This window comes from Urtica dioica, chromosome 12 (genome assembly GCF_054948205.1).
Source record: "Urtica dioica subsp. dioica isolate 48M chromosome 12, U.dioica_male_clone48M_v1_H2, whole genome shotgun sequence".
NCBI classification, from domain to species: domain Eukaryota; kingdom Viridiplantae; phylum Streptophyta; class Magnoliopsida; order Rosales; family Urticaceae; genus Urtica; species Urtica dioica.
In genome coordinates this window covers 13,219,025-13,238,321 of record NC_142767.1, presented here as the reverse complement: position 1 = coordinate 13,238,321, position 19,297 = coordinate 13,219,025, and the positions used below count along the sequence as shown (strand labels likewise).

The following is a 19,297-nucleotide window of genomic DNA, read 5'->3' as shown; positions in this document are numbered from 1 at the left end:
AATTTCATTTTAGCCAACTTTTCGTTAGTTTCCCGTAAATAGCCATCTTGCTTACGTGACAGCTTATTAATTGAATTAGTTTTACATTTTTGACCTTACGCTATTTTAAATAGGCAGTTTTTTTTTTAATTTCGAATTAAATATTGAAACCGAATAGGGAAGTTTTCAAATTTGAAATTTGAATTTTGAGCAGATTTTGAAAGTTCTCAGTCCATTAATTGTTATGTATTTGAAAATTTTCAGCGTTGACTTTAGGTAATTAGTTTCTATTTTCGTTGCAATTCATTATGGATAAAATCTGTAAATATATTCTTCATTCATTGATATTACTTTGTCTTCCATAAATTCATAATTTCCAAAAAATTTCGTGCCCAAAATATTTTCAGAATTTTTTTCAGTTTATTTGCACGATTATACTGTAAATATGCTTTGTATTTACAGTGAATATACTGTAAATATGCTTTGTATTTACAATGAATATACTGTAAATAAGCTTCGTATTTACACGAATATACTGTAAATATGATTTCTATTTACACGAACATACTGTAAAAAAAAAAATTGTTCTTCGCGGAGTCCATAAAAAAAAATCAGAGCCTGCGATTGAAATTAAGCCTTCAATTTTAACCAACAAAAATCAATTTAACAACGTCAATTCATCCAAACCCATCAGACCAAACAGGGAGCACGAGAGAAAAAAAATCAACGACAAAGCTTAACCAAGCAAGAACGATACAATCATTATCGAGAAAGCCCCAATTTTATTGCAATTCGGAACCCAAACCCTTGGGTTCAAGAGATTCACGGGAAATACCTTCTCAATTTGATGAATTCCGACAGTCCTCTTTGATTCCAGCCGAACTCCTCGTCAATCTTTTCTCGGCAACTCCCGGCGACTCCCCAATCCGAGCGCGAGCGGGTTTTGGGTCCGCTCATGACGGGGTGTTTGGTGGTGGTCCGGTCGAGCGTTCTCTTCTTCCTTGAGCTCTCACTCCCTCGATCTCTCTCTCTCGGCTCTCTCTCTCTCTCTCTCTCTCTCTCTCTCTCTCTGCTCTCTTTCATCTTTTTTTTTTTTTGAAAAACAATAAATGAGAGCGGTTGCGTGTGAAGTGTGAACGCAGCTATACGGTTTTAATTACCTCCTCGATTTGCGCGAACATTAATGGCGAAATCTTTGAGATTATTATGTGTAAATGCGCTGATACAAAATGGGCGGGAATAACAAAGGGCAGTCTCGTCCTATTTTCGCTGTAAATAAATCCTCATGGCTATTTACCATTAATTAACAAAATGTGGGCTAAAAATAAATTGCTTATTTTCAGGAAGCTATTTAGCTTAATTATCCGTAAACAAATAATTGGCTGCGTAGCCATCCAGATTTTTGACTATGTACTGCAGATCTAATCGATTTTTATCCTTACATTCTATCATATTCAATCAAAAGTTATTTAAAATGACTAAGTAAGTAATCTTACACATGATTCCATGAAAACCACTTAAGTAGAGAGGATTTGAGAGATAGAGAGAAGATTGAAGAGTTAAAATGAATTTTCTTATTAGGGGTTGGTTGAGGTTTATATGGTCAGAGGGGCATTTTTTTGTCCGTTTTGGGTACAAAAGTCCATTTTAGGATATTTTTAAAAATTAGGGTCTAATCTTGATATTTAATCAACTATTAAGCCCACTTAATGAAATTTCTCAAGAAAATTCCCTTCCTCTCTTTAGCTCAAGATCCGAAATCTATTTTTAATGTTTAGAATTTTAATTTTGAAAATCAAGCAGACTAAGTCTTTGGTCTTTTTCACTATGTCGGTCGTAAACTTTTCTTGGGCCACGTCACATTTTTGGGTCATTTTTTAGTAAATTAGATATCGACGGTTGATTTTTCAATGATCAATCGGTTCTCGAACGTAGGTCTTTTGTTGGTCAATCGAAATCTTGATAGTGGGTTAAATCTGGTCTCTATCTTGGTCATTTACGGGTCAATCCGGTCATAGTCTTTTGCGGATCAATCCGATCATAGTCTTTTGCAGGTCAATCCAATCTCGGTCGTGGATCCTTCGCGAGTCAATTGGGTCTCACTAGTGGGTGTTAGCCAGTAAAATGTATTTTCAAGGATCAATTAGGTCTATACTATACATCTTTCGCATGTCAATCGAATCTCGATAGTAGGTCTTTCATAGATAATTAGGTCTTAGTAGTGGGTCAATCTGATGACAACCGTGAGTCTTTCACGGATCAATCAGGTCTCGTTAATGGGTCTTACAGACAGGGTCAACCAGGTCTTGATTGTAGGTCTTTTGAAGGTCAATCAGGTCTCCATCATTGGTATTTGCGTGTTGATCAGATTAAGATCTTGGGTCTCTGCCAGGTAAGTACGGTCGTGATCATTGGTCTTTCGCGATACAATCGGGTCTCTATTGTAAGTCTTTGACAGATCAATCAAGACTCAGTAATGGGTCTTGCAGACTCGGATTTCGATCGTGAGTCTTTCGTCGATATATCAAGTCTCAATCTTAGATTTTTCATTAATCATTCGGATCTCACTTTTAGATATTTGCGGGCCAATCAGGTCGCGGTACTCAATCTTTCATGTATCAGTAAGGTCTCGGTCTAATTCTTCCACGAGTCAATCTATCTCGATCACAAGTGTTTCACGAGTCAATCAAGTCTCATCAATGGGTCTTTCATGAGTTAATCGGAGCTAACTCTTTGGTCTTTCATGATTTGGTAGATTCTTGATGATAACTATTTTCACAGGTCAATCACGTGTCGATCGTGGGCCTTTCTCAGGATAGTCGCATCTTTTATGGGTTAATTAGGTCTCGGTAGTGGATTTTCACTTATCATTTGGCTCTCAAACCTAGGTCTTTCCCAAGTGAATCACAATCTTGGTACGCCTCGTGGGTCATTCGCATGTCAATCCGATCAGTATTTTGCGAACCTCGATGGTGGATTTTTAGCTAGTAAATCATGTTTCGATCAAGTCTTTCGCAAGTCAATTAGGTCTTCATAATAAATCTTTTCCGGTTCAATTGAATCTCAATGATAGGTTTTCCATAGGAAATAAGGTCTCAGTAACGATTTAATCGAGGCACAATTGTGAGTCTTTAGCGGATCAATTTGGTCTCCTTAATGGGTACTTTGAATGGGGCCAATCCAATATCGATTGTAGGGTATTTCGAAGGTCATTTGGGTTTGGGTCTCGATCATTGGTATTATGCATGTTTATCAAGTCAATGTCGAGGGTCAACTACGGTTCAATCCAATCTCGATCATTGGTCTTTCACAAGTCAATCGGGTCCTATTTGTTGGTCTTTGATGAGTCAATCTGATCTCAGTAATTAGTCTTATACATCTTAATCGGATCTCGATCTTGGTTCTGTAACCGATTGATTGGTTCTCGATAGTGGGTGTTTTGTGAGTCCATCATTTCTCAATTATAAGTCATTCACAAGTTGACCGGGGCTTAGTCGTAACCTTTTTTGGATCAATCAGATCTTGGCAGTGGGTTTTCCCATTGGTCAATTAAGTCTCATTGTAGGTCTTTCGTGGATCAATTGGACCAAACTCGTGGGTCTTACAAGGGTCAATTAAGTCTCAAATGTTGGTCTTTCGGGGGAAATTGTTAGAAGTAACATGGGGTTCCATCTCAAAACCAATTGGTAATGAGTGGAGTAACCCATGAACCTTATAAATGGCCCAAGATCGTAACACCCAACCGATGTGGGACTCCTTGATACACCCCCTCACGCACACAGGCTCAGGCACACTTTGTGGCACAGGCACGGGTAGCGTGAAGTAGGCCCCAGGTAGCCCACAACCGAGAATGGGAGGCCCGCTCTGATACCATGTTAGAAGTAACATGGGGTTCCATCTCAAAACCAATTGGTAATGAGTGGAGTAACCCATGAATCTTATAAAGGGCCCAAGATCGTAACACCCAACCGATGTGGGACTCCTTGATAGAAATCAAGTCTAGAGAGTTTGTCTTTTGTGGGTTAATCGGGCCTCGATTTTAGATTTTTGACTCTCTCGAATCTCGCTGTTTGGTCTTTTCGGGTCGCGACAATCGATCTTTCGTGGTTCAGTTACACCTCAGTGTGAGTCTTCCACGTATCAATCGAGTCTCGATCATATAAGTTTCGCGAGTTAATCAGTCTTGGTAATGGGTCTTTCACAAGTTAATCGGACCTAAGACTTTGGTCTTTCACGATTGGATCAATTCTCAATGATTATTATTTTGCGGGTCAATCACGTGTCGGTCGTGTGTCAATTGGGTCTCGATATGGATTTTCACCTGTCAATCGGATCTCGAATGTAGGTCTTTCACATGTCAATCAGAGTCTTGGTAATGGGTTTTTTTTAGTAAATCTGGTCTTTGTCATTGGTCATTTGTCTCGATCAATCTAGTCATTGTCTTTTGCGTGTCAATCTAGTCTCCGTAGTGGGTCTGTAGTAAGTAAATCGTGTTTTGATCGAATCTTTTGCGAGTCAATTGGGTCCTTTATATAATTCACACGTCGATTGGGTCTCGATTGTAGGTCTTTCTCTTGCAACCGGGTCTCAATAATATGTCAATAGGGTCACAATCGGTGAGTCTTTCTTAAATCAATCACATCTCGCTAATGGGTTTTTCGGATAGGGTCAATTCGGTGTTGATTGTACATATTTCAAAAGTCGATCGAGTCTTGATTATCTATCGATCGTTGGTCTCACAATAAAATAAGATCTCAATCATAGGTCTTCGCGAGTCAATTGAGTCTCGATAATGAGTTTTTCACGACTTTATCAAATCAATCAGTCCTCAATAATGGGCCGTTCACATGTCTATCATGTACTAATAGTCGGTTATTTGCGATATAATTGAGTTTTAGTTGTGGCTATTTTTTGGTCAATTGGGTCTTAGTAATGAGTTTTTACGTTAGTTAATCGAATCAAAATCTCGAGTCTTATAGAGGTCAATTCGGTCACCGTTGGTCTTTCGTGAGACATTCTATTTTAGATTCTCGAGAGTCAAATTTATATCGTGGTTCAATTATGTCATAGTAATGGACCTTTTGTGATTCAGTTATCTCCCAATCTAACTCTTCTACGAGTCAATTGGATCGCGTTCGTATGTGTTCCGAGGATCAATCAGGTCTCTGTAATGGGTCTTTCACAAGTTAATCATACATCGGTCTTGGTCTTTCTCCGGTTGATTGATTCTCAATAATAGGTACTGCGCGAGTCAATCGGATATCGGTCGTGGGTCTTTCGTGACAGCTCGCTCGTGTCTTGTTTGGGTTAATTAGGCCTCGGTATTGGATTTTCTCTCTGATCAATTAGCTCTCGAACAAAAGTCTTTCGTGGGTAAATTTGAGTCTTGATAGTGGGTCTTCTCTGAGTAAATCCGATCTCCATCTTTCGTCATTCGCGAGTCAATCCAGTCACACTCTTTTGCGAGTCAATCCGATCTCGGTCATAAGACTTTCGCACATCAATCGGATCTCGAAAGTGGATCTTTATTAAGTAAATCATGTTAGGATCGAGACTCTTCCGCAAGTCAATCAAACCTCGATTTGGGTCTTTCATGAGTATATCGAGTCGCGATAATAGGTCTTTCACAGGTCGATCGAGTCTTGATGTGGGTCATCCGCATGCAACCAGCTCTCAGTAGTGGGTCAATCGGGTCATAATCGTTAGTCTTTTGCGGATCAATCAAGTCTCGTTAATGGGTCTTTGTAATAGGGTCAATCGGGTCACGATCATTGGTGTTTTGCGTGTAAATCGGGTCAAGATCATGAGTCTATAGCGGGGTCGATCGTTGGTATTTTGTGTATTAATCGGGTCAAGATCATTGGGTCTATAGCGGGTCAATCCGGTCTATATCGTTTGTCTTTCGCGAAACAATCAGGTCCTCAACCGTAGGTCTTCGGGGGGTCATATATATTTATACCATTTAAGTAAATGGTACCACTATTATCATAGTCCCTTGAGATAAGCCTGCAAAGAGAAAAATCGAGGTACAAAGATTTTAACACAATGTAAAAGAATTTCCAAATTTTTTGTTTTTATGAAATGGGCAAAGACACACACCTCAATAATCACGGATGATAAGAGCCACCAACTTGATTCCTTCCAATTATTAACCTCAACTTCAGTGATCCCACCATAGCTCAATGGTAAGCACCTCTACACACACCAAATGATTGCGAGTTCGCTCGCAACATGAAAAATTATCGATAACGAATAAAACAGGCAACCATAATGGACTAGTACTAGCTAGCCACATGTTTTACCACACAATATTCCCACATGCAGAGTCTCTACTCATACCTAGTTTAACACACTTGTTATGGCTGAGATTAACTAGTGCCGAAAAAGTCGGAACACCATAAGCTATAAAAGGCTATGTATTTTAACATGTTACAGACCATGAACCCACACAGAATACAGCCAATATTATAGGATGTGTAAAACATAATATAACCAAGTACCTCATTTAGAGTAACTCTCTTCTCAGCAGCAACAACTTTTCTACGAGTCAATTGGGTCGCCTTCGTATGCGTTCCGCGGATCAATCGGGTCTCTATAATAGGCCTTTCACAAGTTATTCATACATCGGTCTTGGTCTTTCTCCGGTTGATTGATTCTCAATAATAGGTATTGCGTGAGTCAATCGGATGTCGATCGTGGGTCTTTCATGGATCATTCAGCTCGCTCGTGTGTTGTATTTGGGTTAATTAGGCCTCGGTTTTGGATTTTCTCTCTGATCAATTAGCTCTCGAACAAAAGTCTTACTCAGGTCAATTTGAGTCTTGATAGAGGGTCTTCTCCGAGTAAATCCGATCTCAATCTTTCGTCATTTGCGAGTCAATCCAGTCACATTCTCTTGCGGGTCAATTCGATCTCGGTCGTAAGACTTTCGCGCGACAATCGGGTCTCGATAGTGGATCTTTAGTAAGTAAATCGTGTTTCGATCGAGACTCTTCCGCAAGTCAATAAAACCTCGATCTCGGGTCTTTCACGAGTATATCGATTCTCGATAATAGGTCTTTCACTATTCGATCGAGTCTTGGTGTAGGTCATCCGCAAGCAACCAGCTCTCAATAGTGGGTCAATCGAGTCACAATTGCGAGTCTTTCACGTATCAATTGGGTCTCGTTAATGGGTCTTTGTAATAGGGTCAATCGGGTCTCGATCGTTGGAATTTTGCGTATTAATCAAGTCAAGATCATGGGTCTATAACGGGTCTCAACCCTAGGACTTTGGCAGGTCATATATATTTATACTGTTAAAGTAAATGGCACCGACTACAATCATTTGTCCCTTGAGATAAGCATGCAAAGAGAAAAATCGAGGTACAAAGATTTTAAACAGTATAGAAGATTTTCCAAATTTTCTTTTTTTATAAAATGGGCAAAGAAACACACCTCAAAAATCACGGATGATACGAACCAGCAACTTGATTCCTTCCAATTAAAACTGTGCTAAATAGGTACCCAAATTAATGGAGACTATGATCCAAAATAGATAAACGAGTCAGGCAAATTTTAACTCCAAGTTGCAACTCGAAAGCTAAAAGATCTTTACAAATAAGAAAATCAACCTTTTCATGAACGCAGACAATGGACAATGCTGCTCCTTAAATATTTCATTGAACTCCTTGGATAATTATAGATGATATCTTGCCTGAACTTCAGATGTTGGAGCCTGTAGATATACATTGATAGACATCTGTTACAAAAATTAACATAATCGTGCGGGTCAATAACCTCACAATCATGAGTCTTTTGCAGCAGCAGCAACTCTTCTACAAGTCAATTGGGTCACGTTAACAGTTCTTCGAAATAGGGTCAATCCGATCTCGGTTGTAAGACTTTCGCGGGTCAATCGCGTCTCTATAGTGGATCTTTAGTAAGTAAATTGTGTTTCGATCGAGACTCTTCCGCGGGTCAATCAAACCTCGATCTCGGGTCTTTCACGAGCATATCGATTCTCGATAGGACTTTCATAGTTCGATCGAGTCTTGATGTGGGTCATCCGCAGGCAACCAGCTCTCAATAGTGGGTAAATCGGGTCACAATCGTGAGTCTTTCGTATATCAATCGGGTCTCGTTAATGGATCTTTGTAATAGGGTCAATCGGGTCTCGATATTTGGAATTTTGCGCATTAATCGAGTCAAGATCGTGAGTCTATTGCGGGTCAATAGTGAGTCTTTCGCAGATCAATCGGGTCTCGTTAACAAGTCTTTGTAATAGGGTCAATCGGGCCTCAATATTTGAAATTTTGCGTATTAATCGGGTCAAGACCGTGGGTCTATTGCGTCACAATCGTGAGTCTTTCGCTGATCAATCGGGTCTCGTTAACGGGTCTTTGTAATAGGGTCAATCGGGTCTCGATATTTGGAATTTTGCGTATTAGTCAGGTCAAGATCGTGAGTCTATTGCGGGTCAATCGTGAGTCTTTCGCAGATCAATCGTGTCTCGTTAACGGGTCTTTGTAATAGGGTCAATCGGGTGTCGATATTTGGAATTTTACATATCAATCGGGTCAAGATCGTGCGTCTATTGCGGGTCAATCGTGAGTCTTTCGCAGATCAATCGTGTATCGTTAACGGGTCTTTGTAATAGGGTCAATCGGGTCTCGATATTTGGAATTTTACGTATCAATCGGGTCAAGATCGTGCGTCTATTGCGGGTCAATCTTGAGTCTTTCGCAGATCAATCGGGTCTCGTTAATGGGTCTTTGTAATACGGTCAATCGGGTCTCGATATTTGGAATTTTGCGTATAATCAGATCAAGATCGTGTCTATTGCGGGTCAATCGCGAGTCTTTCGCAGATCAATCGGGTCTCGTTAACGGGTCTTCGTAATAGGGTCAATCGGGTCTCGATCTTTGGAATTTTGTGTATTAATCGGGTCAAGATCGTGAGTCTATTGCGGGACAATCCAGTCTCGATCGTTTGTCTTTCGCGAAACAATAAGGTCTCAACCGTAGGACTTTGGCGGGTCATATATATTTATACCATTGAAGTAAATGGTACTGACTACAATCATTAGTCTCTTGATATAAGCCTGCAAAAATAAAAACCAAGGTACAAAGATTTTAACCAGTGTAGAAGATTTTCCAAATTTTCTCTTTTATAAAGTGGGCAAAAAAACACACCTTAATATTCACGGATGATACGAGCCAGCAACTTGATTCCTTACAATTAAAAACTTCGCTAGACAGGTACCCAAATTAATGCAGACTATGCTCCAAGATAGATCAACGTGTCAGGCAAATTTTAACTCCAGGTTTTAACTCAAAAGCTAAAAGACATTTACAAATCAGAAAATCAAACCTTTTCATGAACGCCCAACCTCTGTTGAGGAGCTGTTCAGCTACACGGTTCATCAGGGTTTAGCTCCAAAAGGATTGCAGCTGCTAAGACCGGGTTTTGGCAGGTCTGTGGTGTATTTGGAACACTCGGAATAAGTCCATCCTCAAAGACGAGCCTTGGAACCTGAATGCCTTGATCGACAGCTTAAACCATTGTATCGCTCTATGGATCTTTTCTTCTTGTAACGAGTTCAAGTCCTTCTCTTTAGCGGACTTGGCTAGGGATTGGTCTCTAGTTCGCTGTAATTTAAGTTTTCCAGGGCTTTAGTTTTTGTTTCGGGTTCTCTTTCCTAACTTTTGTTCTTGTTCTCCGGCTTTGCCGTGATTTTAATAAAGTCCGCTGTTTCTTTTAAAAAAAATAAAATGGGCAAAAAAACACACCTTAATATTGACGGATGATACGAGCCACCAACTTGATTCTTTCCAATTAAAATCTTCGCTAGAGAGGTACCCACAAATTAATGCAGACTAAGCTCCAAGATGGATAAACATGTCAGACAAATTTTAACTCCAAGCTTAAAGACCTTTACAAATAAGAAAATCAAACCTTTTCATGAACGCGAACAATGGACAATATTGCTCCTTAAATATTTCATTGAGCTCCTTGGATATGGCTCCAATGTTGGTGATTGAAATATTATTAATGATAAATGATATCTTGCCTAAACTTCAAATGTTGGAGCCTGTACATAGAATACATGCAAAAAAAAAATTACATTGATAGACATCTGTTACAAAATATTAACATAATGATTTTCTTTTCAAGTTAAGTAATCCCATGATAGCTCAGTGGTAAGCACCTCTACACACACCAAATGGTTGTGAGTTGCTCGCATCATGAAAAATTATTGATAAATAATAAAACAGGCAACCCATAATGGACTAGTACTAGCTAGTCACATGTTTTGCCACACAATATTACCACATGCAGAGTCTCTACTCATACCTAGTTTAACACACTTGTTATGGCTGAAATTAACTAGTGCCGAAAAAGTCGGAACACCATAAGCTATAAAAGGCTATGTAATGTAACATGTTACAGACCATGAACCCACACAGAATACAGTCAATGTTATAGGATACGTAAAGTGTAATATAACCAAGTACCTCATTTGGAGTTACTCTCTTCTCAGCAGCAGCACCTAAGGTTTTGATGTCCAGATCTGCACCAAATCCTGTTTAACGTTTATGTAAGCAATGTCTCCAAGAAAGATAGAATGCAAGAAGCGGAACAGAGAGAAAATTTTAAAATTTACTCTGCGATGCAGTAATTGAGCAGGACGGACAAAACCAGGGGATGAAGAAGAAAGCATTGAAGAAGCGCTAACGGTACTTGGTGGCTGTATGTAATCAAACTGTTAACCAACGAAAATCCTCTTTAATCTGGGAATTTGAAAAATCTGATAGAGATAAATAAAAATATACATATATATATATATATATATATATATATATATATATATATCCCCACGTGCTCTTGGGATTGTGACCTCTGCCTCAGTCAGATTCAAAACCTCTCTTCCTTACCGCAGAACAAATGCCCTGTGGTTAAAATGAAAAGAGGATTATTGGCTTACTTTTTAAACAGCAGATGCTTCAGAAGTTGATAACTTTGAAGTTTGTCCGACATACAATAAAGGTTGTTTGGTATCCGTTCATAAAGCCACACGAGGTCTAAGGGAATCATCCAAATAGACTTCATGTAACTTAAAACAAGCAAATGAGGTTGATTTAATCAGACTTACAGAAGGCTTCAGACCTGCACAAGATCTCAACACCGACTCAACAAGCTTCTCGATTTCCGACGCGGATCTGATGAACCCCGGTTCAAAAGTTGTATCTAGGATTCTGTTTACATTTTTAGCTACAAAAAACCAATCAGAATTTACTTAAAACAAGAAAGCAAGAAAAATGAAGGGTTTTTAAAGAACGAACCTTGATTAGCTCGATGTGTGTTATGAAAAGACCCCAGGGATGAGGACGGTTGACGATCAGGCACTCCAACAGAAGTCTTGTGATTTGTTCTTGGATGATTTCCTGCAGAAAATTACACATACCCTTTAAATGAAAAGAGAAACCGTAGTTTAGTGACAAGAATTTACCGAGTATAATAATACTAAACTGATTTGACTCAGCAAACAAGTGTAGAAGGAAGAAAGAGTAGTGGGTATGAGTGTTTGGGTAGCGGAGTTGATTAGCAACAGCGTTGAGGGAAAGGTACCGTGTCAAGTTTGAATATCAAAGCCTGGAAGATATCTTAAGCAGCACCGATTAAGAACCAAGCCAGCAAGACTGTTTGGGTGGACAGTCCGTGAGCCATTCAAGCATGAAGCTGACTGAGTTTCTTCCAATTTCAAATGGAAATCAAATGGACACGCACAAAAAGGTATTATTAGACCATAAGGACCAACATGTACATATATATTAAATAAAAGAAATAAGCCGATGTAAAATGCAAGGGAGTTGAGTAAAAGTAATTGTAACTAACGACTACCGCTTCATTTTCAGGGAGGAGAAATTTCTGTTTTATTTCCGCGAGAAACGACAAATTCGGTGGCCAGATCTGTTGGAGAGGAAGGACAACAATGTCGTGACTCCTGATTTTTTTACAAGAGTATTTGAAGCACAAAATAAATCCCACGCTGGAAAATTTCGCATATATTGTGATACTCATCCATGTCGGCTTTCATCTGAAAAAAAAAAAGATCAAAGTAATGTACCGACGAAAAAGAAGAAGCTGAAGAAAGAAAGTTGACTTTTCAAATTCCCGGTTAAAACTGAAAACTCTCCTACCGGCCCTACCGATTTTCTACGGAGAATCGCGCTCTACCAGCCCCGATCACCGCCGCTGAAGCCCCGAAACAAAAAAAATCCGTATACCAGAACCAAAAAAAGTCAAATTTCACCGAAAACTATCCACGAAATAAACAAAGAATTTATTTTCCATAAATACAGAAAATAATTATATCGGCACACATGGGAATGAATTACAATGCTAGTTTTTCTTGAAAACTTATAAGAAAAGGAAACGCTTCGTAATCAAGATACTGACCTTAGAGAGCTCTCGGAACACGGAATCGGCATTCGCATCGCCGAGACTCTGAAACAGGAAACGGATCTGGTTCGCGGTGGTCGATAAAATCAGGTTTTAGTCGTGGCAGTTTTTTTGGCCAATCGACTTAGTAATGGGTTTTTACGTTAGTCAATCGAGTCTTTTGTTGGTCAATCGAATCAAAATCTTGGGTCTTATAGAGGTCAATTAGGTCACAGTAATGAATCTTTTGTGGTTTAGTTACCTCTCAGTCTAACTCTTCTATGAGTCAACAGGACCGCGTATGTGTTTCGCGGATCAATCGAGTCTCAATTGGTCTTTCACAAGTTATTCATACATCCGTCTTGGTCTTTATCCGGTTGATTGATTTTCAATAATAATTATTGCGCGAGTCAATCAGATGTCGATCGTGTGTCTTTCATGCATCATTCAGCTTGCTCGTATGTCTTGTTTGGGTTAATTAGGTCTCGATATTGGATTTTCTCTCTAATCAATTAGCTCTCAAACAAGTCTTTCGCGGGTCAATTTGAATCTTAATAGTGGGTCTTTTCCTAGTATATCTAATCTCCATCTTTGGTCATTTGCAAGTCAATCCAATCACATTCTTTTGCCGGTCAATCCGATCTCAATTGTAAGATTTTCACGCGCCTCTATAGTTGATCTTTGTTAAGTAAATCGCGTTTCAATCGATACTCTTCCGCGGGTCAATCAAACCTCGATCTCGGGTCCTTCACGAGTATATCGATTCTCGATAATAGGTCTTTCACAGTTCGATCGAGTCTTGATGTTGGTCATCCACATGCAACCAACTCTCAATAGTGGGTAAATCGGGTCAATTGGGTCTCGTTAATGGTTCTTTGTAATAGGGTCAATCGTCTCTCAATCATTGGTATTTTGCGTATTAATCAGATCAAGATCATGGGTCTATAGCGGGTCAATCCGGTTTAGATCGTTTGTCTTTCGCGAAACAATAAGATCTCAACCCTTGGACTTTGGTGGGTCATATATATTTATATAATTGTAGTAAATGGTACTGACTACAATCATTTGTCCCTTGAGATAAGCCTGCAAAGAGAAAAATCAAGGTTCAAAGATTTTAACCAGTGTAGAAGATTTTCAAATTTTCTCTTTTCATAAAATGGGCAAAGAAACACACCTCAATAATAACGGATGGTACGAGCCAGCAACTTGATTCCTTTCAATTACGAACTTCACTAGACAGGTACCCAAATTAATAGACTATGCTACAAGATAGATAAACGTTTCAGGCAAATTTTAACTTCAGGTTTTAGCTCAAAAGCTAAAAGACATTTACAAATCAGAAAATCAAACCTCGATCTCGATTATAAGTCTTTCACAGGTCGATCGGGTCTTGATGTGGGTCATCCGCATGCAACCACCTCTCAGTAGTGGGTCAATCGGGTCATAATCGTTAGTCTTTCACAGATCAATTGGGTCTCGTTAACGAGTCTTTGTAATAGGGTCAATCAGGTCTCGATTGTTGGTATTTTGCGTATAAATCTGGTCAAGATCATGGGTCTAAAGCAGGATCGATCGTTGGTATTTTGCGTATTAATCGGGTCAAGATCATGGGTCTATAGTGGGTCAATCCGGTCTACATCGTTAGTCTTTCGCGAACAATCAGGTCCCCAACCGTAGCTCTTGGGCGGGTCATATATATTTATACCATTAAAGTAAATGGTACGACTATAATCATTAGTCCCTTGAGATAAGCCTGCAAAGAGAAAAATCGAGGTACAAAGATTTTATCCACAATGTAGAAGAATTTCCAATTTTTCTGTTTTTATAAATGGGCAAAGAAGCCCACCTCAATAATCGCCGATGATGAGAGCCAACAACTTGTTTCCTTCCAATTATTAACTTCACTAGACAGGTACCCAAATTAATGCAGAGTATGCTCCAAAATAGATAAATGTGTCAGGCAATTTTTAACTACAGGTTTTAGCTCAAAAGCTAAAAGACATTTACAAATCAGAAAATCAAACCATTTCATGAACGCGACCAATCGACAATATTGCTCCTTAAATATTTCATTGAACTCCTTGGATATGGCTACAATGTTGGTGATTGAAATATTATTCATGATAAATGATATCTTGCCTGAGCTTCAGATGTTGAAGCCTGTACATAGAATACATGCACAAAAAAAAAAAAAAACAAATTACATTGATAGACATCAGTTACAAAAATTAACATAATGCTCAGTGGTAAGAACCTCTACACACACGAAATGGTTGTGAGTTCACTCGCATCATGAATAATTATTGATAAATAATGAAATAGGCAACCCATAACTGGACTAGTACTAGCTAGCCACATGTTTTGCCACACAATATTCCCACATGCAGAGTCTCTACTCATACCTAGTTTAACACTCTTGTTATGGCTGAAATTAAATAGTGCCGAAAAAGTCTGAACACCATAAGTTATAAAAGGCTATGTAATCTAACATGTTACAGACCACGAACCCACACAGAATACAGCCAATGTTATAGGATACGTAAAATGTAATGTAACCAAGTACCTCATTTGGAGTTAACTCTCTTCTCAGCAGCAGCAACTCTTCTACGAGTCAATTGGGTCGCGTTAACAGTTCTTCGAAATAGGGTCAATCCGATCTCGGTTGTAAGACTTTCGCGCGTCAATCGCGTCTCTATAGTGGATCTTTAGTAAGTAAATTGTGTTTCGATCGAGACTCTTCCGCGGGTCAATCAAACCTCGATCTCGGGTCTTTCACGAGCATATCGATTCTCGATAGGACTTTCATAGTTCGATCGAGTCTTGATGTGGGTCATCCGCAGGCAACCAGCTCTCAATAGTGGGTCAATCGGGTCACAATCGTGAGTCTTTCGTATATCAATCGGGTCTCGTTAATGGATCTTTGTAATAGGGTCAATCGGGTCTCGATCGTTGGTATTTTGCGTATTAATCAAGTCAAGATCATGGGTCTACAGCGGGTCAATCCGGTCTAGATCATTGTCTTTAGCGAAACAATAAGGTCTCAACCGTAGGACTTTGGCGGGTCATGTATATTTATACCATTGAAGTAAATGGTACTGACTACAATCATTTGTCCCTTGAGATAAGCCTGCAAAGAGAAAAATACAAGTACAAAGATTTTAACCAGTGTAGAAGCTTTTCCAAATTTTCTCTTTTTATAAAATGGGCAAAGAACACACCTCAATAATAACGGATGATACGAGTCAGCAACTTGATTCCTTCCAAGAAAGATAAACCTATCAGTCAAATTATAACTCCTATGTTGGTGATTGAAATATCATTACTGATAAATGATACCTTGCCTGAACTTCAGATCCCACCATAGCTCAGTGGTAAGCACCTCTACACACACGAAATGGTTGTGAGTTCGCTCGCATCATGAATAATTATTGATAAATAATGAAATAGGCAACCCATAATTGGACCGTACTAGCTAGCCACATGTTTTGCCACACAATATTCCCACATGCAGAGTCTCTACTCGTACCTAGTTTAAAACACTTGTTATGGCTGAAATTAAATAGTGCCGAAAAAGTCTGAACACCATAAGTTATAAAAGGCTATGTAATGTACCATGTTACAGACCATGAACCCACACAGAATACAGCCAATGTTATAGGATACGTAAAATGTAATGAAACAAAGTACCTCATTTGGAGTTAACTCTCTTCTCAGCAGCAGCAACTCTTCTACGAGTCAATTGGGTCGCGTTAACAGTTTTTCGAAATAGGGTCAATCCGATCTCGGTCGTAAGACTTTCGCGCGTCAATCGGGTCTCTATAGTGGATCTTAAGTAAGTAAATTGTGTTTCGATCGAGACTCTTCCGCGGGTCAATCAAACCTCGATCTCGGGTCTTTCACTAGCATATCGATTCTCGATAGGAATTTCATAGTTCGATCGAGTCTTGATGTGGGTCATCCACAGGCAACCAGCTCTCAATAGTGGGTCAATCGGGTCACAATCGTGAGTCTTTCGCATATCAATCGGGTCTCTTAAATGGGTCTTTGTAATAGGGTCAATCGGGTCTCGATCGTTGGTATTTTGCATATTAATCAAGTCAAGATCATGGGTCTATAGCGGGTCAATCCGGTCTAGATCGTTGTCTTTCGCGAAACAATAAGGTCTCAACCGTAGGACTTTGGTGGGTCATGTATATTTATATCATTGAAGTAAATGGTACTGACTACAATCATTTGTCCTTTGAGATAAGCCTGCAAAGAGAAAAGTCGAGGTAAAAAGATTTTAACCTGTGTAGAAGATTTTCCAAATTTTCTCTTTTTATAAAATGGGCAAAGAAACACACCTCAATAATAACGGATGATACGAGCCAGCAACTTGATTCCTTCCAAGAAAGATAAACCTATCAGGCAGATTATAACTCCAATGTAGGTGATTGAAACATCATTAATGATAAATGATATCTTGCCTGAACTTCAAATGTTGGAGCCTGTACATAAAATACATGCAAAATAAAATAAAATTACATTGATAGACATCTGTTACAAAATATTAACATAATGATTTTCTTTTCAAGTTAAGTGATCCCATGATAGCTCAGTGGTAAGCACCTCTACACACACCAAATGGTTATGAGTTGCTCGCATCAGGAAAAATTATTGATAAATAATAAAACAGGCAACCCATAATGGACTAGTACTAGCTAGTCACATGTTTTGCCACACAATATTCCCACATGCACAGTCTCTACTCATACCTAGTTTAACACACTTGTTATGGCTGAGATTAACTAGTGCCGAAAAAGTCGGAACACCATAAGCTATAAAAGGCTATGTATTTTAACATGTTACAGACCATGAACCCACACAGAATACAGTCAATGTTATAGGATACGTAAAATGTAATATAACCAAGTACCTCATTTGGAGTTAACTCTCTTCTCACCAGCAGCAACTAAGGTTTTGATGTCCAGATCAGCACCAAATCCTGTTTAACGTTTATGTAAGCAATATCTCCAAGATAAGTACACATTAATGCAGAGTATGCTCCAAGATAGATAAATGTGTCAGGCAAATCATAACTCCAGGTTTCAACTCAAAAGCTAAAAGACATTTACAAATCAGAAAATTAAACCTTTTCATGAACGCGAACAATCGACAATATTGCTCCTTAAATATTTCATTGAACTCCTTGGATATTGGGGATTGAAATATTATTAATGATGAATGATATCTTGCCTGAGCATCACATGTTGAAGCCTGTACATAGAATACATGCACACAAAAAAAAAAATTACATTGATAGACATCAGTTACAAAAAATTAACATAATGCTTTTCTTTTCATATTCAGTGATCCCACCATAGCTCAGTGGTAAGCAATTCTTCTACGAGTCAATTGGGTCGCGTTAACAGTTCTTCGAAATAGGGTCAATCCGATCTCGGTCGTAAGACTTTCGCGCGTCAATTGGGTTTCTACAGTGGATCTTTAGTAAGTGAATTGTGTTTCAATCGAGACTCTTCCGCAGGTCATTCAAAACTCGATCTCGGGTCTTTCACGAGTATATCGATTCTCGATAGGACTTTCATAGTTCGATCGAGTCTTGATGTGGGTCATCCACAGGCAACCAGCTCTCAATAGTGGGTCAATCGGGTCACAATCGTGAGTCTTTCGCATATCAATCGGGTCTCTTTAATGGGTCTTTGTAATAGGGTCAATCGGGTCTCGATCGTTGGTATTTTGCGTATTAATCAAGTCAAGATCATGGGTCTATAGCGGGTCAATCCGGTCTAGATCGTTGTCTTTCGCGAAACAATAAGGTCTCAACCGTAGGACTTTGGCGGGTCATGTATATTTATACCATTGAAGTAAATGGTACTGACTACAATCATTTGTCCCTTGAGATAAGCCTGCAAAGAGAAAAATCGAGGTACAAAGATTTTCACCAGTGTAGAAGATTTTCCAAATTTTCTCTTTTTATAAAATGGGCAAAGAACACACCTCAATAATAACGGATGATACGAGCCAGCAACTTGATTCCTTCCAAGAAAGATAAACCTATCAGGCAAATTATAACTCCTATGTTGGTGATTGAAATATCCTTAATGATAAATGATATCTTGCTTGAACTTCAGATCCCACCATAGCTAAGTGGTAAGCACCTCTATGCACACGAAATGGTTGTGAGTTAGCTCGCATCATGAATAATTATTGATAAATAATGAAATAGGCAACCCATAATTGGACTAGTACTAGTTAGCCACATGTTTTGCCACACAATATTCCCACATGCAGAGTCTCTACTCATACCTAGTTTAACACACATGTTATGGCTGAAATTAACTAGTGCCGAAAAAGTCTGAACACCATTAGTTATAAAAGGCTATGTAATGTAACATGTTACAGAACATGAACCCACACAGAAAACAGTCAAAGTTATACGATACGTAAAATGTAATGTAACCAAGTACCTCATTTGGAGTTATCTCTCTTCTCAGCAGCAGCAACTCTTCTACGAGTCAATCGGGTCGTGTTAACAGTTCTTCGAAATAGGGTCAATCCAATCTCGGTCGTAAGACTTTCGCGCGTCAATCGGGTCTCTATAGTGGATCTTTAGTAAGTGAATTGTGTTTCGATCGAGACTATGCCGCGGGTCAATCAAACCTCGATCTCGGGTCTTTCACGAGTATATCGATTCTCGATAGGACTTTCATAGTTCGATCGAGTCTTGATGTGGGTCATCCACAGGCAACCAGCTCTCAATAGTGGGTCAATCGGGTCACAATCGTGAGTCTTTCGCATATCAATCGGGTCTCTTTAATGGGTCTTTGTAATAGGGTCAATCGGGTCTCGATCGTTGGTATTTTGCGTATTAATCAAGTCAAGATCATGGGTCTCAA

The 19,297-nt window shown here is 39.1% G+C and overlaps 2 long non-coding RNA genes across 5 annotated transcripts; both read right to left on the bottom strand.

Annotated features, from left to right (window-relative positions):
* Positions 1-8,268: 8,268 nt before the first annotated feature.
* Positions 8,269-19,295, bottom strand: LOC149379265 (uncharacterized). Of its 4 annotated transcripts, XR_016294099.1 has the most exons (12): positions 18,869-19,295; positions 18,399-18,561; positions 17,533-18,307; positions 17,317-17,385; positions 16,745-16,888; positions 16,089-16,652; positions 15,620-15,782; positions 14,965-15,528; positions 9,915-10,050; positions 9,749-9,835; positions 9,152-9,607; positions 8,269-9,060 (listed from the first exon to the last, which is right to left on the bottom strand). It is a non-coding gene; the product is annotated as an uncharacterized LOC149379265 (long non-coding RNA). The 4 variants fall into 4 exon arrangements; XR_016294098.1 differs by lacking the exons at positions 8,269-9,060; positions 9,152-9,607; positions 9,749-9,835; positions 9,915-10,050 and adding exons at positions 13,662-14,154; positions 14,248-14,561 and having other exon boundaries at positions 17,533-17,657; positions 17,760-18,307; XR_016294097.1 differs by lacking the exons at positions 8,269-9,060; positions 9,152-9,607; positions 9,749-9,835; positions 9,915-10,050 and adding exons at positions 13,662-14,154; positions 14,248-14,561.
* Positions 10,811-12,664, bottom strand: LOC149379266 (uncharacterized). The gene is made up of 7 exons (XR_016294110.1): positions 12,420-12,664; positions 12,170-12,215; positions 11,862-12,057; positions 11,589-11,711; positions 11,303-11,404; positions 11,113-11,215; positions 10,811-10,909 (listed from the first exon to the last, which is right to left on the bottom strand). It is a non-coding gene; the product is annotated as an uncharacterized LOC149379266 (long non-coding RNA).
* Positions 19,296-19,297: the final 2 nt, after the last annotated feature.